At 37.7% G+C, this 19,702-nt stretch overlaps 1 protein-coding gene across 2 annotated transcripts in view; it reads left to right on the plus strand.

Moving 5' to 3' along the window:
- The first annotated feature begins 3,703 nt into the window (after positions 1–3,703).
- The window catches only part of PKIA (cAMP-dependent protein kinase inhibitor alpha), a 96,049-nt gene continuing 80,050 nt past the window's right edge, over positions 3,704–19,702 (plus strand). Inside the window, exon 1 of one of the 2 annotated variants that reach the window (XM_060127945.1) lies at positions 3,704–3,837. The gene's annotated coding sequence lies outside the window, so the exon portion shown is untranslated. The remainder of the gene's footprint in view (positions 3,838–19,702) is intronic. The other variant, XM_060127943.1, reaches the window with a different exon arrangement.

Raw genomic sequence — 19,702 nt, forward strand, 5'->3', positions numbered from 1 at the left:
CTGTGGATCCCTTTGACAATATGGAGTAGCCCATTTAAATAGTCTTAAAATAACACTTTTAAATTCATAAAATATAATACATAGAATCTCAAAAGAAACTAGTTACTATATTTTAAATGCAGTCATTAGAATATTTTAAAAACCAAATTTGTGATATAGAAACGAATGGGTATTTAAACTCATTAAATAACAAGATATAACAGAGACTCTATTAACTACTATACTTAAAAATAGTGATGTTGGGGTGATGGGTTAACAATTCTGATACATGTGTACTGAAATTGAACAATTAAATAAATAGATCGTGGATGGTGGTAGCCACATTTCTCGATATTGAAGTATGAATTTACAGATAAACAAGAGGAGAAAGCTAAAATAATCTCAGCGTTAACGGATTATAGTTGCAGACATCAGTATACACTCAGTTCAATATAGATATAGATACTTATATATAGAAATATTTACTGATATGTGTATATACATGGGTTAGTATACATATATATTTCTTTGTTCTCTCAGTTAAGAGAGCCTAATCAAATAATACCCCATTAGCAACAGCACATCTAGAGCCCAGATCTTGGTTTCTATTACTACTCTCCAATAAAAGGAATCAGGGCTCCTCAGAGAAATGACTGATTCTAGGACTGGGGCAGGAAATACACAAATTGAGCCTGGAGCATCTTGTGGTACCAGAAAGTCAGAAAGTGTTAAACACACACACAAACATGCATGCTAAACACATATACACACAGATACACACACACACACAAACTCACACACCCCAAAGGGAGTATGTCAAAGGAGCACAGGCACCAAAAGCAAAAGCTCCCAATGGCCAAAGCTGGAACAATTCAAACAACAAAATAAAGTAGTATTGGATTATAACGCAAAGGATAAAATAGATATCCATGAGTCTATACTGATATAAATAAATATCAATAATTGAATAAATTAATATTTAGGGGAAAATAGACAATTCTGTGCAGAAGAATTCCAAATACTTTATGTACATACTCTGTCCTCAAGGAGGTGGAGCATAACTCTCCACTTTTTGGGTTTGTGCTTCACATAGTGACTTCCTTCCAACAGGTGTAGTGTGGAAGGGGTGGAGGAGTAACTTTACAGTGGAGAAATCTGAGACACTACCTCAGCCAGGTTATCAAGGTCAACATCAACAGTCAAATCACGTTGAGAGCATGTACCCTTGATCTGATGTTATAAAAAAGGCACTTTATCTGGTTGTCCTCCCAATAAACCATAATCCCAGTCTTACCATGAGAAAAGCATTAGACAGATTACATTAGTGAGGTATGCTACAAAACACTTGATCACTGCTCCTCAAAACTGTCAAGGTCAGGGCTTCCCTGGTGGCGCAGTGGTTGACAGTCCACCTGCTGATGCAGGGGACACGGGTTCGAGCCCTGGCCTGGGAAGATCCCACATGCCAGGGAGGAACTAAGCCCATGTGCCACAACTACTGAGCTTGCGCTCTAGAGCCCGTGAGCCACAACTACTGAGCCCATGTGCTGCAACTACGGAGACCCACGCACCTACAGCCCGTGCTCCACAACGAGAAAGGCCACTGCAATGAGAGGCCCGCGCACTGCAACGAAGAGTAACCCCCGCTCTCCACAACTAGAGAAAGCCCGCACGCAGCAATGAACACCCAACACAGCCAAAAATAAATAAATAAAATAAATAAATTAAAAACAAAAACTGTCAAGGTTATCAAAAACAAGAAAAGCCTGAGAAACTACCACAGCCCAGAGGAGCCTAAGGGGGCTTGATAACTAAATGTAATGTGGTGTCCTGGATGGAAGCCTGAAACGGAATTAAGGACACTAGGCAAAAGCCAAGGAAATCTGAATAAAGTACAGACTCTGGTTAATATTATTGTATTAATATTGGCTCATTAATTGTAAAAAAGGTACCACATTAGTGTATGGTGTCAATAATAGAGGAAACTGGGAATGAGATATATAAGAACTCTGTATTATCCCCTTAATTTTTCTGTATATCTAAAACCATTCTAAAATATATATAGTCTATTAGATAAAACAAAAAAGGTAATGATGATTTGATTGTAACATCAGAGTAGTGATACTTTGAGGTATCTATAAAAACTGCCTTAGGAAATTGTCTGTGACGTCTGCTGGTGATATAGTCACAGGTACGCCTAATATTATTGTGGTTTGTTGTCTGCACTTAGATTTAAAGGAAATGCTAAATACTAAATTCCAGTTAGAGGTTAGTGAAATTAAAGATATAATATTCCCATCCAGATTCCACATACACTTTGATACATATTAAGAATCCCCTGCTCTTTGGTGAGGTCTAATTTTATGAAAGTGAAACTCAGAGAGATGAATTAGGTTGTTCCAGCTTTTAAAAAGCCCGCATTCTAGGGTCAAGAATTCTTACTGAGCCTTGTTGAAACTGTTTGCTACACTACCTCCTAATTTTGGAACTGCTAAACAGAGAGTTGGGAACTCTTCCTAGGTTAAAAGTACTGCCTTGGCCTTGTGCAATTATACTGTTTAGGTTGCTGGACAAATCCAAGGATAAAACTGGCCTGGACCTAGTGATGGGCAATTCCAAAAGCAAGCTGAATGTGAGAAGTTCACTCACAGAGAACCCTAGTGTCAAAGAGCCTCTCTACTTGGGAATGGCTCAACCCTGGTTCAACTGTAAAGAGAGCACATCCTTGGCCTTTTCTCCCCCTTAAGTCCGGAAACTGATGATCTGGTCAGCTTAGGAGAGGGAGGGAGGGAGGAAGATGAGAGAGAGTGAGAAACCTGTTAATAGCCGGTGCCAATTTAAAGAGAGAAGGAAAGGGCTTATTATATACGTATATGCTAATATTATTCCTAAAGCCAATTCTGATAAATCCTTCGGGAAAGAAAGAGATGCAGCCATCTGTTAATGTGGCTTCAGCTTCTTTGTTTCCAAATGTTACAGCTGTCACCAGACCAGCCATTCCACTTGGGGTGGGGCCAGGGGGTTAGAGGGGGAACATCTGTCCACTAAGGACACCACTAAACAGCAACAAAATCTTGGGGCGACCCCTCTCTCTTTCCTCGAGTGCTTTCGCTAGCCGGTCCTACTTCCCCACTCCTTTGGGAGTTTCCTGTTCCATTACGTAGGCAAGAGGGCGAGAGGTCCCAGCTTTCATAATTGTGAGTGGTTTGGCTGGGTGTGTACGTGCGAGTAACTGTGTGTGTGTGTGTGTGTGTGTGTGCGTGTGTTGGGGGAAAGTGGAGCTTGCTACAAGGGGCTTAGAAAAACTAGTCACCAATTTAAAATATTTTCGGAGTGTTTGAATGATATTTTAAAAGCTAATCCCACTCTCAAATTCAGCGAAATGAACAATACAGATAAGGAAGATGAAGAGGGTGGAAAACCCACACAGCGGAATGGAGCTGTCCATGCCGCGGGAGTGACAGGGGAGCGCTCAGAGGAAAGGAGCTCTGCAGAGAAAGTCACTCTGGCTCTTCTCTCTCGGTCCACCAGCCGGCGACGCTTCTTCTGTAAAAGCATTCCTAGAAAATAACCCTACAACCGGGAAGGGTAGCGATCATTGAGCGCAGTTTCCAGGAGCCGGTCCCCGCAGCCGGGAGAGGTCCCTCTCCCCCCGCGGCTGGCGCGGAATGTGGCGATCCGGCCCGGCGCGGGGGATGACTTCATGCGGCCGGAGCTCGGCGGCGGGAGCAGCTGCTGCAGCTGGCAGGTGGGGTGGGGGCCGGCCGAGCTGACCACGCACAGACCCGGCGCGGCGGCACTGCGGCCCCGGGGCAGCCGGTGCCGGGGACATGCGCTGATTCGATCCCTCCGGAGAAGGTAAGCAGCCCGGCTATTATTAGCCTCGGCTACACTGCGCGGTGCTTTCTGCTTGGTTAGTAATGGGTTTTGTAATACAGAGGGAAGACGGGGAATATCCCTGCCGCCTTCTGCAATGGGAAAAGGAGCAACAACTGGAATTGAAATGTTAATCAGCCAAGTGCTCGAGATTATTGGAGGAGCGGTGTTACTGGGCAAACAAAGAAGGCGGTCAGCCTCTGTAATCTTAAAATAATCAACCATTGCTATGCCACACTCGCTTAGATATTGAAGAGGATTCAGAATGTAAAATAATTTGAGTTGCACTTTTACGTTGCTACCTTCAACCTTCGCTTGGTTAATTTCTGGTTTGCGAGCAGCAGGTTCTTGTCAGCAGCCTGGAGAAGTAATCGGAAATCTTCCCTCTCCTTTTGCCTTCCTCAGTCTTCTCCCTTTCCAGTTAGAATGGGTCTGCACGTTTCAACGTCAAACACCCACTTCAATACTGAACCTTTAGAAAGAATCTCAAATTAGAGGAGAAACTTACCTCCTGGAGTTCAGCAGCACTTGTCCCCACTTCTCCCTTCATTTACCATCTTCTCTTGTCAATCATTTCATTGATTTCTCCCCCCACCCCGGGGATGCTGTGCCCATTAACAAGCCAGCTCTTGTCAGCTCCTGTCCACCACCTCTGTTCCGTGACTGATTTTTCAAGGACCCAGAAAGGGCATTGCCTTATACCACGTTTGGACTATTATCTATGTCCTTCCCCAAAATGCATGGCATGAAAAATCCTTTAAGCCCAGTACCAACATGGTTTCCGATAACTCCCTTCATTGTAGTCACTGCAGCTACCAGATGGGTTTCGAGGACAGCAGAATCAGTTGGGGTGTGAGAAAGAGGGATATACCTACATATTTTGCTCCATGTGCATAAGAATAGGTGGAAGTAGAAATGCGAATGTTAGTCTATCCCGTTTTTCTGGAAGCTTTTTTAGTCCAGCTAGGTTGTGAGACACCTAGCTGGGTAGGGTATGGGGCAAGTCCTCCTGCAAAAGCAAGCAGTGTGTTTGTCCTAGGATTCCCCCAATAACCTCAAAAGAGTTTCCAGAGAGGCTTTTCCCACAGACAGTCAGAAAGCCAGGGGAGGTGGCCAAGGTAAACCTCAGGTTATTTGGGCATCCTCAAGTTAGTCTCCCCTTTTAGGGGTTCTGACCTAGGATTTCCCCACAAACGCCTTGCTGCTGAGCTCAAGTGCCCATTCTTGTTGCCCACCTAGGTATGTACCATTGCATGTTATTCTGTGAAATGGTGAAGATTGCTATGGTGGGGATTGCAAATGTGCCACTTCACCAACAGAGAACAGTTGCAATAAGCCAGACTGTGTGGTGTCTGTGTGCCAATATTCCATTTAAAAAGAGATTTGTTATCTTTAAATCTGAAATTAAAGAGACAGTTTGACTCAAAAGGCCATGGGTTTTATTTTAACAAGTTAAAATAGGAGATCAATGAAAAGGAGGGCCAGGGTTTATAGCTAACCTTCTCATCTTCTTTTTTAAATATTGCTTTTAGAACAAGATACTGGTTCTGAAAAATCATGTTACTTCTATTATATATCATTATTGTTTTTCTGATTACAAATTCTCTATTTATAAATACACTTTGGAAAGATTTGAGTTGGTTTCTTTGTCTCTATCTTCAGTATATGAGGCAGAAGGAGTGGAGGGGGGTGGGCAAATCCCACTCCAAATGGCCCACTCAAAGAACTGTTCCCCGGACCATGCAAACCTCTGGACCAAGATTTTTTTGGCTTGCTGTTATTATTATCTTTAAATGTGGTTTGGGTTTGAAATATTAAATTTTCAGTGTTGTAAAATTTTGACTCAGGCACACCAACTAGAAGAGAGAACAAAGAACAAGAATAGCAAGACTATTTTCCACCTTTCTTACCTAATTGTAAAATATTTAATTATATGAATAATTATTCTGAATAAGAAGTGAAAAACATATTAAAATAATAATTCATTTTTAAGAAAGTAGCCCAAGGTTTATGAAATACAGGTTAGTGCAATTGATCTTAAGTACAGTAAAAATTTCTGTAATTTTAAAAGGTGTTTTTATGTTGAGTATTAGTACATGAAAATATGCTAATGAAGGTTAGAAATTGAAATGTCTGTTACTTGGTTTCTGAAGAAACGGAATTCTTTGGCAAGAAATGGGTCAGGATTAGAGGACTGGAGCCGCCAAAGCTGGCATCATACCTGCCAGTGATTTTATAGGTGACATGAATGCATTAAGTTATGGATTAGGGTTGGAGAAACCTTCTGGGGAAGAAAGAAAACAAGATAGAAAATATAATTTGTTATTTTAGTGCAACTAAGATAATTAAATTTAAGGTATTTCTGAATTTGGACTTCGTTTTATTTAAACAATTTCTGAGGAAAGTTTCTAAATTCAAAGCCCTAGGTAGAAATAGTTGTATGATTTCCTAACTGAAACTGATTTTTGACTGTATTTCCTTTTTTAAAAACGTTTCCCAGAGAAAGGAAAAATTAATTGCCCCGTGTTAAGGAGGAGTAATACCAAATAGAAGGATGTACACTATTAGATGCTAAATGAACTGTAGGAACTATTTTGTAGATTTGACAAAATAGAATTGAAATCTATCTGTTGCTTTCCAATCACGTAAAAAAAAAACGTTTAGTCTGATGGGTGGACAGTGTTATCAGTCATTTAAGACTTGAGTACCGATTTAGGATTCAAAGTTGCCCTCTCCTTACAAAAGGCATTTTCTGGTGCTGCATTACTGCCATTAGCTACAATTGAAACAGACTTATCCTGAGATTTTGAAAAACAGAAAAAGAAATAGTAGGATTAATAAGGTTTTGCCTCCACTGAGAATGGGTAGAAAAAGTGCTGTTTTGAAAGTTATCAATGGCCTCTTAATTGCCAGATTTCTGCGCTGTTTCAACCTGTTCTTTCGGTCTTTATTTTTAAGTTCTCTTCTAAGTTCTTTTTTTAAAATTTTACTGCTTAGTGTTTTATTCACTAAAATAGCATTTTTAATTGAAGTATAGTTGATGTGTAATATTATATAAGTTACAGGTGTAAAATATAGTGACACAATTTTTAAAGGTTATAGTCATATACTCCATTTATAGTTATTATAAAATATTGGCTATATTTTCTGTGCTATGCAATATATCCTTATAGCTCATTTTATAATAATAGTTTGTACCTCCTAATCTCCTATCCCCATATTTTTCCTTTTTTTAATTAAATACTTGTGTTCAAAAGTACTATTAATAAGTAATATATAAAGAGATATCTCTTTATCTAGTTTCTCACTAATCCCCTTAAATTGCCTCATGACCAGCCTAGAACAAGTGATATTTATTTGTAGTTTGTGCCTCATGATATCACGACTATGTGTCTTCATTTGTTCCTTTCACTCACCCTGCTACACGTTGAAACCTTGCTCACATCATACACTGCCTCTTCCATGAACCCTTCCCCATACCCACCTTCTTTCTCATTTCAGATGTGTCTCCCTTGTCTAAATTCCTATGGCACTTTCTATTTTGGTCTATTCTTTAGTTTGAACGTAATTTGCTGTTCTGAAATAACCCTAGAGAGCAGAGTCTTTGACTAACAACTTTTTATTACCTGCAACTCATAATACAGTGCCTAGCTATGTATGTTCAAAGTAGTTGTTCAGCAATTTGATTTTAGTGAAGAAATTAGCTATTATTTTCCGGGTGTGTATATCCACCTACTCTAATATCCAAGTTAGGCTCTAAATAATGTGTGCAAGTGCATTTTAGTTTAAAATCCCTATATAATAATATTGTGAAAGTACATTCAAACAGTTATATTCAACAAAAGTTGTTGTGAGCTTACATGCCCTTAAGTGGATATTGGCTCATCCGCATCAAACAGCATAGTAAGCATTACAAAACAAAACTTTAAAGAAGACATTATACCAGCTTTCAGTATGCTTTCATTCTACTGAAAACAAGTAAGCAGGGGAAGATGTCTTGCATAAATAAGTGCTAGTTTTAAAGCACTCTGCTAGGTACTTTCATCTATGGTATATAATTTCATGCTTCTACTATATGCTCATTTTACACTGAGACTCAGATATCTTACCTAAATGGCAGAGATTCTTTCCACATTAACATGCTGTTCTTTGAAGTGTTAACGAGCTAAGGAAAACTATAAAAACATAATCAGAGTAGTTTAAAATTGTTTTGTGATCAGGCTTTCCAGTGCTTTTTAAACTTTTGGGTCATAACATCCCCTTTAATAATTCAATAAAGGCTATGCATCCACTCCCCAAGTACATACACAACACACACATAGAATTTTGCCTGTAATTGCAAGTGATTACAGACCTAATAAAGCCCTCCTTTGCAAATGCTTTAAGGACATCTACACTGGGCACAGTTTTTCTTTTTCCTTGTTCTATGCTTAATATTTATTTTTGTACCTATTAAAATTAAACAAATTGTTATGTTATAGATTGAGATATAAACCTAAGCAGCTTCGTACTTTACAACTTTTCTTTTTGCATTTTTGTATTCTGTCCTCTCTCACACAAACATAGAAATTTATATAAATGAGGTCAAATAATACTTTTTTGTGAAGAGAATGCTTAGAATTTATTCTTAATGATTTTTCTATATATCACATGTCAGTGTTAGCTATAGTCATCGTGTTGTACGTTATGTCCATAGTATGTATTTATCTTACAATTGGAAGCTTGTACCTTTGACCATCTTCCTCCAATTTCCCCTCCGCTGACCCTCTGTCTCCTGTAACCACAGGTCTGATCTCTTTTTCTATGATTGTTTTCTTTTTTTTTTAGGTTCCACATATAAGTGAGATCATATAGTTTTGTCTTTCTTTCTCTGACTTATTTAACTTAGCATAAAGCCTTCAAGGTCCATTTCTGTTGTCTCAAATGGTAGCATTTCTTTGTTTTCTTATAGATGAATAATATTTCAGTGTGTGTGTGTGTGTGTGTGTATATACATATGATATGTATATATCTATAAATATATAAAACAACCTCTTTACCTATTTGTCCATCAATGGGCACTTAGGTTGTTTCCATGTCTTGGCTATTATAAATAATGCTGCTATGAACATGGGGGTGCAGATATCTTTTTGAGTTAGTGTTTTCATTTTCTTTGGGTATATTCCCAGAATTGGAGTTGCTAGATATATGTAGTTCTAGTCTTAATCTTTGAGGATCCTCCATACTGTTTTCCATACTGGCTTTACCAATTTACAGTCCCACCAACAGCACAAGGGTTCCCTTTTCTCCACTGACTGTTGGAGAACAGGATGACTGTTCTAACAGGTGTGAGGTAATATCTCAGTGTGGTTTTAATGTGCATTTCCCTGATGACTAGTGGTATTGAGCATCTTTTCATGTACCTGTTGGCTTTTTGTGTGTCTTCTTTGGAGAAATGTCTATTCAGGTCCTTTGCTCATTTTTTAATTGGGTAATTTTTTTTTTGCTATTTATTTGTATGAATTTTGAATTTATTTTGGACATTAACCCTTATCAGATATATGGTTTACAAATATTTTTTTCCCATTCTATAGGTTGTCTTTTTAATCACTTTGTTGATTTTTTTTGGTTTTTGTTTTTCTTTGCTGTGCAGAAGCTTTTTAGTTTGATGTAGTTCCATTTGTTTATTTTTTATTTTGTCATTTGTGTTTTCAGTGTCATATCCAAAAAGTCATTACCAAACCCATGTAATGAGCTTTATTCCTATGTTTTCTTCTGGCAGTTGCATAGTTTCAGGTCTTACATTTGAGTCTTTAATCCAGTTCAAGTTAGTTTTGTGAGTGGTATAAGATATTGGTCCAATTTCATTCTTTTACATGTGAATATCCAATTATCCCAGGGTTCCCTTGGATGTAACTTCTCTCTTTTCTCTTGCTGGTCTTAAAATTCTTTCTTTGTTTTTGACTTTTGATGATTTAATTGCAATGTGTCTCAGTGCAGCCCTATTTGAGTTCAACCTATTTGGGCTTGATTGGGCTTCATGGATCTGGATGTCCATTTCTCATCCTAGGTTTGGGAAGGTTTCATCCATTATTGCTTTAAATATACTTTTTTCCCCTTTCTCTCTCTCTTTTCTTCTTCTGGAATTCCCATAACATGAACATTGTTTAGTTTATTGTGTCCCATAATTTCCATAGGCTTTCTTCACTCTTTTTATTCTTTTCCTTTTTGTTCCTTTCACTGGTAATTTCTAATGTCCTGTCCTCCAGTTTGCTGATTCTTTCTTCTGCATGGTCGAATCCACCTTTGAAACTTTCTATTGAATTCTTCAGTTCAGTTATTGTATTTTTAAAATCTAGTGTTCCTGTTTTTTTGATGTTGCTATTTCCTTGTCAAACTTCTTGTCTTGTTCATGCATTGTTTTCCTAATTTCACTTAGTTGTCTGTGCTTTCTTGTAGTTCACTAAACTTCCTTAGGAGGATTATTCTGAATTCTTTGACAGTTCACAGATCTTCATTTTTTTAAGGTCAGTTATTGGAGTTTCATGACTTTCCTTTGGTGGTGTCATATTTGCCTAGTTTTTGTGATCCTTGATTCCTTACATTGGTATCTGCATATTTGAGTAATTGGGCTCTTCCTCCAGACTTTACTGGGTATTATATTCAGTAGTAGTAGTAGATGGGGCTAGGAATTAGTTTTCTGGCAGAGAATCAGAGCCTGTATAGGACCTGGCTCTGGACAGGACCCAGAGCCTGTATAGTTCATTGTTTGGGAACCCAAATCAGGCCAGAGTGTGCACTTAATTCCCTGGTCAGGTGAGGACACTGGTTTTGCCCTGCAGATGGGGGAGGCCACAGGCTGTGCTGTCTGTTCAAGTGCCACTGTATCTAGGGCTGTTTAATGGCTGTACAGCTTCCCATGCTCTCTGGTTAGGTTCCCCAGTTGGACATGCTGAAGGCTGTATTCAGTGATGAGTAGGGCTATGAGTTAGATTTCCTGCCTGGGTGCAGCAGGAGAAGCAGCTCTAAAGCCAGTAAAGCTCTTTGTTGTCTTAACTCAAGCTGATCCACACCCCACGTTCTGTGTCTGAACAAGGCCACTGGCTTTGCTTTGCAGACTATCAGCTCTGCCTACCCTTCTCTAGGCTTGAGCACTGCTGGGCCGCACAGTTTCTAGGAGTTGTCACCAATCCTTCTAGTCAGATGGGCCACAGCACATCCACAGCAGATGGGATGGGGCTAGTCCCAGTTCCTTTGCCTGGGTGGGATGAGGAGGGGCCACTGCAGGCTACTCTTAATTTCTCAAACAGGCTCCCCAGTTGGGAGGAGCTGGGAGCTACTCTCAGCCTTGGATATGAATTAATCTCCCTGCCTGTGCATGATACAGGATCCCTCCACACCTGGTACTGGCTCTGCTTTGTACCAGAGCCAGTGATGAGCTCTGGCTGCCTGCCACTTGGCTGGAGCGGCTGGACCACGACCGGGCCAAATAGCTTCCAGGATTTATTGCCCAGCCCTTTCGGTCAGATGGCCAGAAGACACTCTCCACAGTGGGTGGGCTGTGACTCTGCTCTTTCCCTGGGTATGGGCAAACCAGGCTCAAGGGCCAGATGCATATCAGGTGGATCTGTACCCTGCTGAGTTCCCTGGTTGTAGTGCCCTGCCAACCTGGCTCTGTAGATAAGCAAAGATGCCAGCTGTGATCACTACTTGGGCACTGCAGGTATGAATTCCATCTGTCACAATCCATGTGCTGGCTGTTGCATGCCCCTTCCCCCTTCATCACAGTCCAACTTTTAGTGGTCAAACCCTGCAGGTTTCCCTGCAATCCCAGTGGAGCAGATTAGAGCAGTGGCTCCCACAAAGCAACCCCAATGCTAGTGGTGGTGCTTCCTGTCCCCCAGTTCTCTTCTCCTACTGGAGGAACCAGAGGTTCAGGGGAGACCTCACCCATGGTGCTCCACTGGCCTGAGGGAGGGGCAATGTGGTCAACGTGTAGCTCCTTCTCTCACCCTTCTAATGCAGTCTGTCTTGGTCTCTGTAGTGCACGGGGGTGCTTCAGCCTCACCTCCATGTTCTAGGATCCTCTCAAATAGTGTCCTGTTTCCAAATAATTGTTAGTTGTTCCTCCTTGGGGGGGGGTGCGGAGCCAGGAATGACCTTGGTGATGTCACCCCACTCAGGGCTTACTTTGACAATATGTGTGTCCTTTATAGCCCAGACATTTCTGGTACTTGAAATGAGGTTCTCCTTTTATTGTTCTCCCTGCTTTTGGACCTAAAATGGGAGGTCTTCATTAGCACTGGCACAAAGGCTGCTGAGATGACTAGGAAGCAAGTGCCAAGGAGAAGAGTGAATCAAAGAACGTTGATTCATGGAAAAGGAATCCCAGAAGGAGCTCTAAACGTTACACATTCCAAATGATTTATTCAGGGTTTTCCAATCAAAACCATTTTTACAAAAAAGAAACAGTTCTCAGACTTAGAGTACTATACTGCCAAGTATGTAGAAGAACATTGCCAGCAGTTGAGTGGTGTGGTCTATTGTGAAATATATTCAGTTTTCTTAGGATGGACATATGTCTACTTCAAAGTTACTATTTCTTTCTAGTAATGCTGTCTACAGTAATATATTTGCTTTTGCCAAGTTAAGAAAACAATGACATCCCTCCCAGGTTCTAAAACAATTACCAGCATAAAAATACATTAAAATTTTTAGCTACTTAAGGAAACCAGTACTAGCTAGCATTCCTACTGATGCTAGTATTCAAAGAGAGGCATGACAAAACCATTAATCTAGAAAAAACCGGGTTGGAAAGATGGAGAGAAAGAACTCAAGATGACTACTTAAGCTGTTGCTTTCTTTACATGTCCCCAAATATGATAATAACCATATAAGCTCCTAAAATAAGTGCAATTTTATGCAAACTTCATAATACGCCTAGTATGAGGTAAATTTTTACTTTATTTTATAGTATATTTTTAATTTTGGTAAAATGTCCCATAATGTAAAATTTACCATTTTAACCATTTTTAAGTGTATCATTTATTGGTATTAAGTACCTTCACAATGTTGAGCAACCATTACCATTATCCATTTTAAGACCTTTCTTATTATCCCAAACAGAAACTGTACTCACTAAACAATAACCCCTTATTTCTCCCCTCCCCTTAGCCTCTGGTTAACTCTATTCTATTTTCTGGGTTTATAATTTACCTATTCTAACTACCTCATATAAGTGGAATCATACAATATTTGTCCTTTTGTGTCTGGTTTCTTTCACTTAACATAATGTTTTCAAAGTCCATCCATGTTATAGCATGTATCAGCATTTCATTCCTTTTTAAAGGCATACAATGTATAGTGAGTTTTAGTTGCAAAACACTTTTAGTACATTGTGTTTCTATTATATTAATGATATCTAGCATATATCACTACCATATTACCTTTAGTAGATGCCCAGTAATGTGTACTATGAGTGAGCCATAATTTCAATTCAGCCAAAACCCACTGATAAACATTTATTAAGTTCCAAACAGTTTTATGATTTCAAGAAATGTGGTAATGGACATAGAGGTTCATGTCTTTATGTGCTGGAGCTTTTACTTTTGATGCAAGAATTCTTGGAGTGGCATGGAATGGTATTGTTGGGTCAGAGATTATGCAGAAACATTTATAATTTGAATACATACATTGACTATAAAAACCATAAACTTCTTCAACAGATAGTATTCCTATATTTTATGTAACCATTTATAACTATCTTAAAAATGAATGCAAGTAATATAAGGGAATCTATTTAATGTGATTTGAGCAAGGAAACATTCTCACTTTTTTCATTTCTAGTTCATGGAAGAAAATTCCTATACACAAGTCTTGAAATATTTCAAGTCTCTGGATCACACATTTCATCATTTCAAAAATATTACAGAATACATCACGGATGTCAGTCAAGTCTTGTAACAACAGTGTAGAAAACTAGTAACATTTATAGCTAGTTTTTTTTAAGCTTCAGCAATGGATCATTTCTATCCAGCCTAATCTAAAATTTTAATTAGATTAATTTTTAAAATAAAAAGATTAATTTTTAATCTAAAACTATTTTTAGTTCATATTTATGTACCTGCATTATGGTAAATATTTTATTTTGTTGTTTTTTTTAATCTTAGTTTCTCTTTAGAGTATCTTTTAAAATTTATTTTGAAACAGAATAATTAAAGCCCAAAGATGAGAATGTCTCATTTAAGCTAAACTAAAGAATGTTGGAATAGCTGAAGTATGAACACAATTGGCAAAACTTTTCACTACCCTCCTTAGAAGAAGACTGTTTTGATTTGCATGGTCCAAGAAAGGAGAAACAGATAACTTGCTGGGGATTGCAACCTGCTTTACTTAAGTTAGACATTAACAGGCTAAAAGGGCAAGGATGAAGCAACATGTTTATAACATAGTTTTGAAAAGCTACTTAAAGGTGAAGGGTTGCAATAACACAGACAGACACACCCTAGACCTTTCACAACAATATTTTAAGGTATGCCTTTTCTTTGGTTGATAGGGATGGAGGGACCTATTAATAAACATTTCTCCTATTTACTTTTGTCTTTATTGCTGTCTAATCAAACCCTCATTAAAAAACAGACATAAAACAAATAAGCATTCTGACTTTTGCCTGAATAAGCAACAACAAGCTCACATCTTAAACAATGGACTGCGATGGCTATGAGACTGAGGATCCTTGGTCATTGCAACAGTAGCAGCAACACAACCTGCTTTGTTCCTTCTGTTGTATATTGCAGAATCTGAGTAAATAGAGAGAAGTCAATGATACCTTTAGTGCCATTTCTTACACTCCTCTCCATGATCTTTCACACTCAGGTTCTCTGGTAATCTCAATGTAGTGAAAAACAACCAGGATGCTAATACCCTCTATCCATTGACAAAACTTAATGCTTCTGAGACTTGTAGAAATAATGTTGAATCTGAATTGGTGGTACCCAATAGAGTCACTAAGAATAATCCGTCAGACTCACCAAATCCAAATTCAGATTTAAAGGCCATCAAATTTTAAAGATTACGAAGATTTTAAGATTTCAATATTTGTTATATATGGTCATATGTAAAAATTTAGAAAAGTAAAATTATATGTATAGGTTTTTAATTATAAGCTATATTCACTGGAGAATTAATGCATTTTTAAAAGGATTCATTCTGAAAAGATTACATTAGCACTTTTTTTAAACCACTACCCTCAAAAATAAATTGTGACAAATCATTGTTCATCCAAGTTTATCTCTCATCTCAAGGAAGTGAGTTGTTCTTGGGGAAATTGCTTTCATCTAATTTGTGCTTTCCTGCAGTGGATCAAGCTGAAATGAAATGGGGCTGACATTCTTAACTATTATTACGCCCCCACAGTTACCAGAATTACCTAATGATCAGTACCGAAGAGTTTTATAATAAATAAATATGTATGTACTGAGAGTCTCCACTGATAAAAGTTAGTTGAGAAATGGCTGGTGATCCTGTAGAAGAGATATCTAGATTATATTTCTTACATCATCTCCATATTAGAAAGCAATCCAGGATTGCAAAGCAAGACATGAGACAGTAGCATTTGGTGTATTTTATAAATGTTTAGATTTCTAGGGAGCTTATTGGTATCATATATTATGGTAAGCACGCAAATGTAAACTGTTACTTTAAAATAGTAAAATATCAAGAACATAAAAATTTCTGCAACTTAAATGGTCAGTTTGGTATTTGGCTTTATTATAGGCATTTGCAAGATATTAATTAAACAACCAAATGAACCAATACCATTTAATTTTGAAAACTGCCTTCCTAATACAAAAGAATTGGTATTCTACACAAGTTCCTTGTGATTATTTTTGTAGGTGTGATGGGAATGAATTATGGATGGCACTACCCTTTCTTGTCTGAGGTTTTGGTAAGGTGGAAATTAGAGGTGACGGACCTTAAAGTTTGAGCAGTTCAAGACACTCAACCAGTAAGTCAGAAAGAGAAAGACAAATACCGTATGCTAACACATATATATGGAATCTAAGAAAAAAAAAATGTCATGAAGAACCTAGGGGTAAGACGGGAATAAAGACCTATTAGAGAATGGACTTGAGGATATGGGGAGGGGGTAGGGTAAGCCGTGACAAAGTGAGAGAGTGGCATGGACATATATACACTACCAAACGTAAAATAGCTAGTGGGAAGAAGCCGCATAGCACAGGGAGATCAGCTCGGTGCTTTGTGACCAACTAGAGGGGTGGGATAGGGAGGGTGGGAAGGAGGGAGACACAAGAGGGAAGAGATATGGGAACATATGTATATGTATAACTGATTCACTTTGTTATAAAGCAGAAACTAACACACCGTTTTAAATAAATAATAAATAAATAAATAAATAAATAAATAAAATAAAAAAGATTTGGCAATTAAAAAAAAAAAAAAAAGACACTCACCAAGCACAGTCCATTTACCCAGGACAAGAAAACATATGACATTACTCTTCTTTTTTCAACCACAATGGATTTGAACTTTTAGAAAATTGAAAATGCAAGATACAGATTTTATTTATTTTTTAAAGTAATTTATTTATTTCTGGCGGCATTGGTTCTTTGTTGCTGTGCATGGGCTTTGTCTAGTTGCAGGGAGTGGGGGCTACTCTTCGTTGTGGCGCGCGGGCTTCTCATTGCAGTGGCTTCTCTTTTTGCAGAGCACGGGCTCTAGGGCATGCCGGTTTCAGTTGTTGCGGCACAGGGGCTCAGTAGTTGTGGCTCACGGGCTGTAGAGCGCAGGCTCAGTAGTTGTGGCGCGTAGGCTTAGTTGTTTTGCGGCATGTGGGATCTTCCCAAACCAGGGTTCAAACTCGTGTCTCCTGCATTGGCAGGCGGATTCTTAACCACTGCACCACCAGGGAAGCCCAAGATACAGATTTTAATAAGAAAATATTAGTCAACAGTTCTTTCATCTCTATGTCTTTTTCTCTCATTGATTGTGAAGAATACAATCATAGAGAAAGCAAACTCTACATCAGTTGAAAATTTTTTCCACCTGCATGCATGTTATAGTGGATGTGTAACATCTTCACACGGTTTGTGAAATCATTATTTCACCACAAAAATTAAATATGACACTAAAATGATCTGACACTAATTAGTCCATTGAATAAGGGGAGGAGGATTGGCATCTTGGTCATCGTTTAGAAGAAAAAATAATCATTAACCTGTTAGGCAAAATACTTGTCTTTAAATTATCCCTTAATAAATATAATAGAAAATTAAATAAAATGGCAGTACAGTGTTATGAAAGGAAAGCAATTGGGTTGATCTCAAAATGAGTGAATATAAAAATCAGTGTTTTTTGTTTAGTTTGTTAATAATTTTATTCTTAAAGCTCTCAGGCAGCTAGCTTTTGGTCATTTTTAAGATCAATCAAAAAGTTCTAAACATTATTTTTAAGGTATGCAGATCACTAGGCCCTCCTCCCCTCCTTTCTCTCTTTCTTCTAATTTTTAAATTTATTTTGGGGAGTTTTGGCTACCATTTATGTTCTAATCATGTTTTTCAGGAAGTGAATTTGAACTTTGAACCTCACCTAGTTTGAATCCTACCTCTATTGTTTTCTATCTCTATGACTTAGGGTAAGTTACTTAACCACTGTGAATTGTTTCTGGATATTTAAAACAGGAAAATCACAGGGTTGTTGCGAAGATGAAAGAAGATAACATAAAAGGGAACTTACTGCAGTGTTTGAGACATAGTAAGGGTTAGTAAATATTTCCAATTTTTATCTTTCTAATTCTCGTGAGCAGTTTACAATGAGATCTCATTACCACAGATTTTCCCTAAAATTATGAACCTTTTCCTACCCCTCTCCATTTTAAACCAAACCTTGAAATGACTGAACCTCATAGGAAGACGTCTCAATGCAGACAATCCCAGTAGCAGGAGAGGTTGAAGCTACCACAATGCAAAGTTGTCAGGCTCCGATCTGGCAGTAGCTGTGGGAATTAGTCTTAGCTTCTATTTTTAACTCTGCAAGGAGTTGATTGGATGACCTGGGAAAACTCAGTTGGCATCTTATTTTCTTTCTGAATTGTACCATTTGTCTAATCACTCTTTTCACTGACTCATTATCAGAAATGATATCAAGGTTGTTGAATAAGGGTGTTGATTTCAGAAGTAATGTTATAGAAAATGGGAATTGTTCCCTTTCTTAAAAGCAGTAGTTGACAATTTTATTTTATTTTTTTCTGATACAGTGTTGAAGTTCCTGGGAGAGGGCAACTTTAATTTATAAAGAGTTGTTAACATTCACTTCCTCTAAAAAAGCCTTTAAAGGTAATACTACTAATTATCTGCCTTGTACCCCAATCTTTTTTTTTAATATGTAACTGTTGAAGTTTTTTAATGTTAATCAATATCATTAAGTTGTCCAAAAAGGAAAATTAATCTGTTACTCCATTGTACATCATATACAAAGGAATCTTCTTGGTATATATCTTTCTATTTTACTGAATCTCAATGAATTTAGAGAGTACATGTAAGAATTTTAATATTCAGAGTCTTATTCATAAATGTGCACTACTGAGTAGATACAATCACTAGCAACACCTTTAAACTGAAATCAAAAATAGAGCCTCAATTAACGTGAAAACTTTAGTACCAGAAACACCTGCCTATAAAAACTGCGCTGTTAGTACACAGACGAGCTTTAGTATGATAACAATTTTGTTGGGCTTAAAAAGCACATAATTTTACATTTTTTTCTTATTTGACTTTTTATCATTATGTGGACAATTTAGGTCTAAGGAAACAAGTACAAAAACTGCCTAAAGCCTTCCATTTAATATGTAAGCCATAGTTGTCCACAAGAGAGAATTTTGTGGTGATCAACAACTGTAGCCAAATCGGCAATGATTTATTTCAGTTGGTAGAGTCTAATCATGTGTACCTAACTATGCACTTTTCAGTAAAAAGTGTAAAACATTTTTAGTGGTAAGTTTGTCCTGAATTTCCAAATCAATATTTTTAATCCCTGTTTGAATACTGAATTCATTAGCTATTCACCAAAGGCTTGAGGCATAGATTTTGGGCATAATCCGCTTCTAAGATGAGACGTAGCAAACAGTCTAAATTCCTGTTTTAAATATACATGTGCATACACGTATACACATATATTGTACAAACATTTATATACAGACATTCCCCGAATTACAATGGTTCGACTTACCGATTTTTCAACTTTACCATGGTGCAAATGTGATACTCGTTTAGTAGAAACTATAGTTTGAATTTTTTCAAAGTATACTTCGAATTTAGAGTAGAAACTATACTTTTCCCAGACTACTGATATGCAGCATGATGCTTTCTTGTGATGCTGGGCAGCAGCAGCAAGCCACGCCTCCCACTCAGCGACTGGATCACAACTGACACGTTTAACCACCGTTCTGGTTTTCACTTTCTGTACAGTATTCAATAAAACAAATGAGATAGTCAACAGATTATTATAAAATAGGCTTTGTGTTAGACGATTTTGCCCAACTTTAGGCTAATGTGAGTGTTCTGAGCACCTTTAATGTAGACTAGGCTAAACTATGATGGTTGGTAGATTGGGTGTAGTATAAGCATTTACACTTTATGATATTTTCAATTGATGATGGATTTATCAGGATGCAATGCCATAGTAAGTTAAGGAAGATCTGTATTTTATGTGTATTATATAGATTAATTATATTTAGTCAATTATGTGTGTAAATATATATATGCATATATATGCATGTATATATGTCTGTTTTCATGAACATTTGCCTTCTATTTCAAATATTTGATTATATTTATTTATTTTTTATTTG

Source organism: Lagenorhynchus albirostris, chromosome 17, assembly GCF_949774975.1.
Source record: "Lagenorhynchus albirostris chromosome 17, mLagAlb1.1, whole genome shotgun sequence".
Classification (NCBI taxonomy): domain Eukaryota; kingdom Metazoa; phylum Chordata; class Mammalia; order Artiodactyla; family Delphinidae; genus Lagenorhynchus; species Lagenorhynchus albirostris.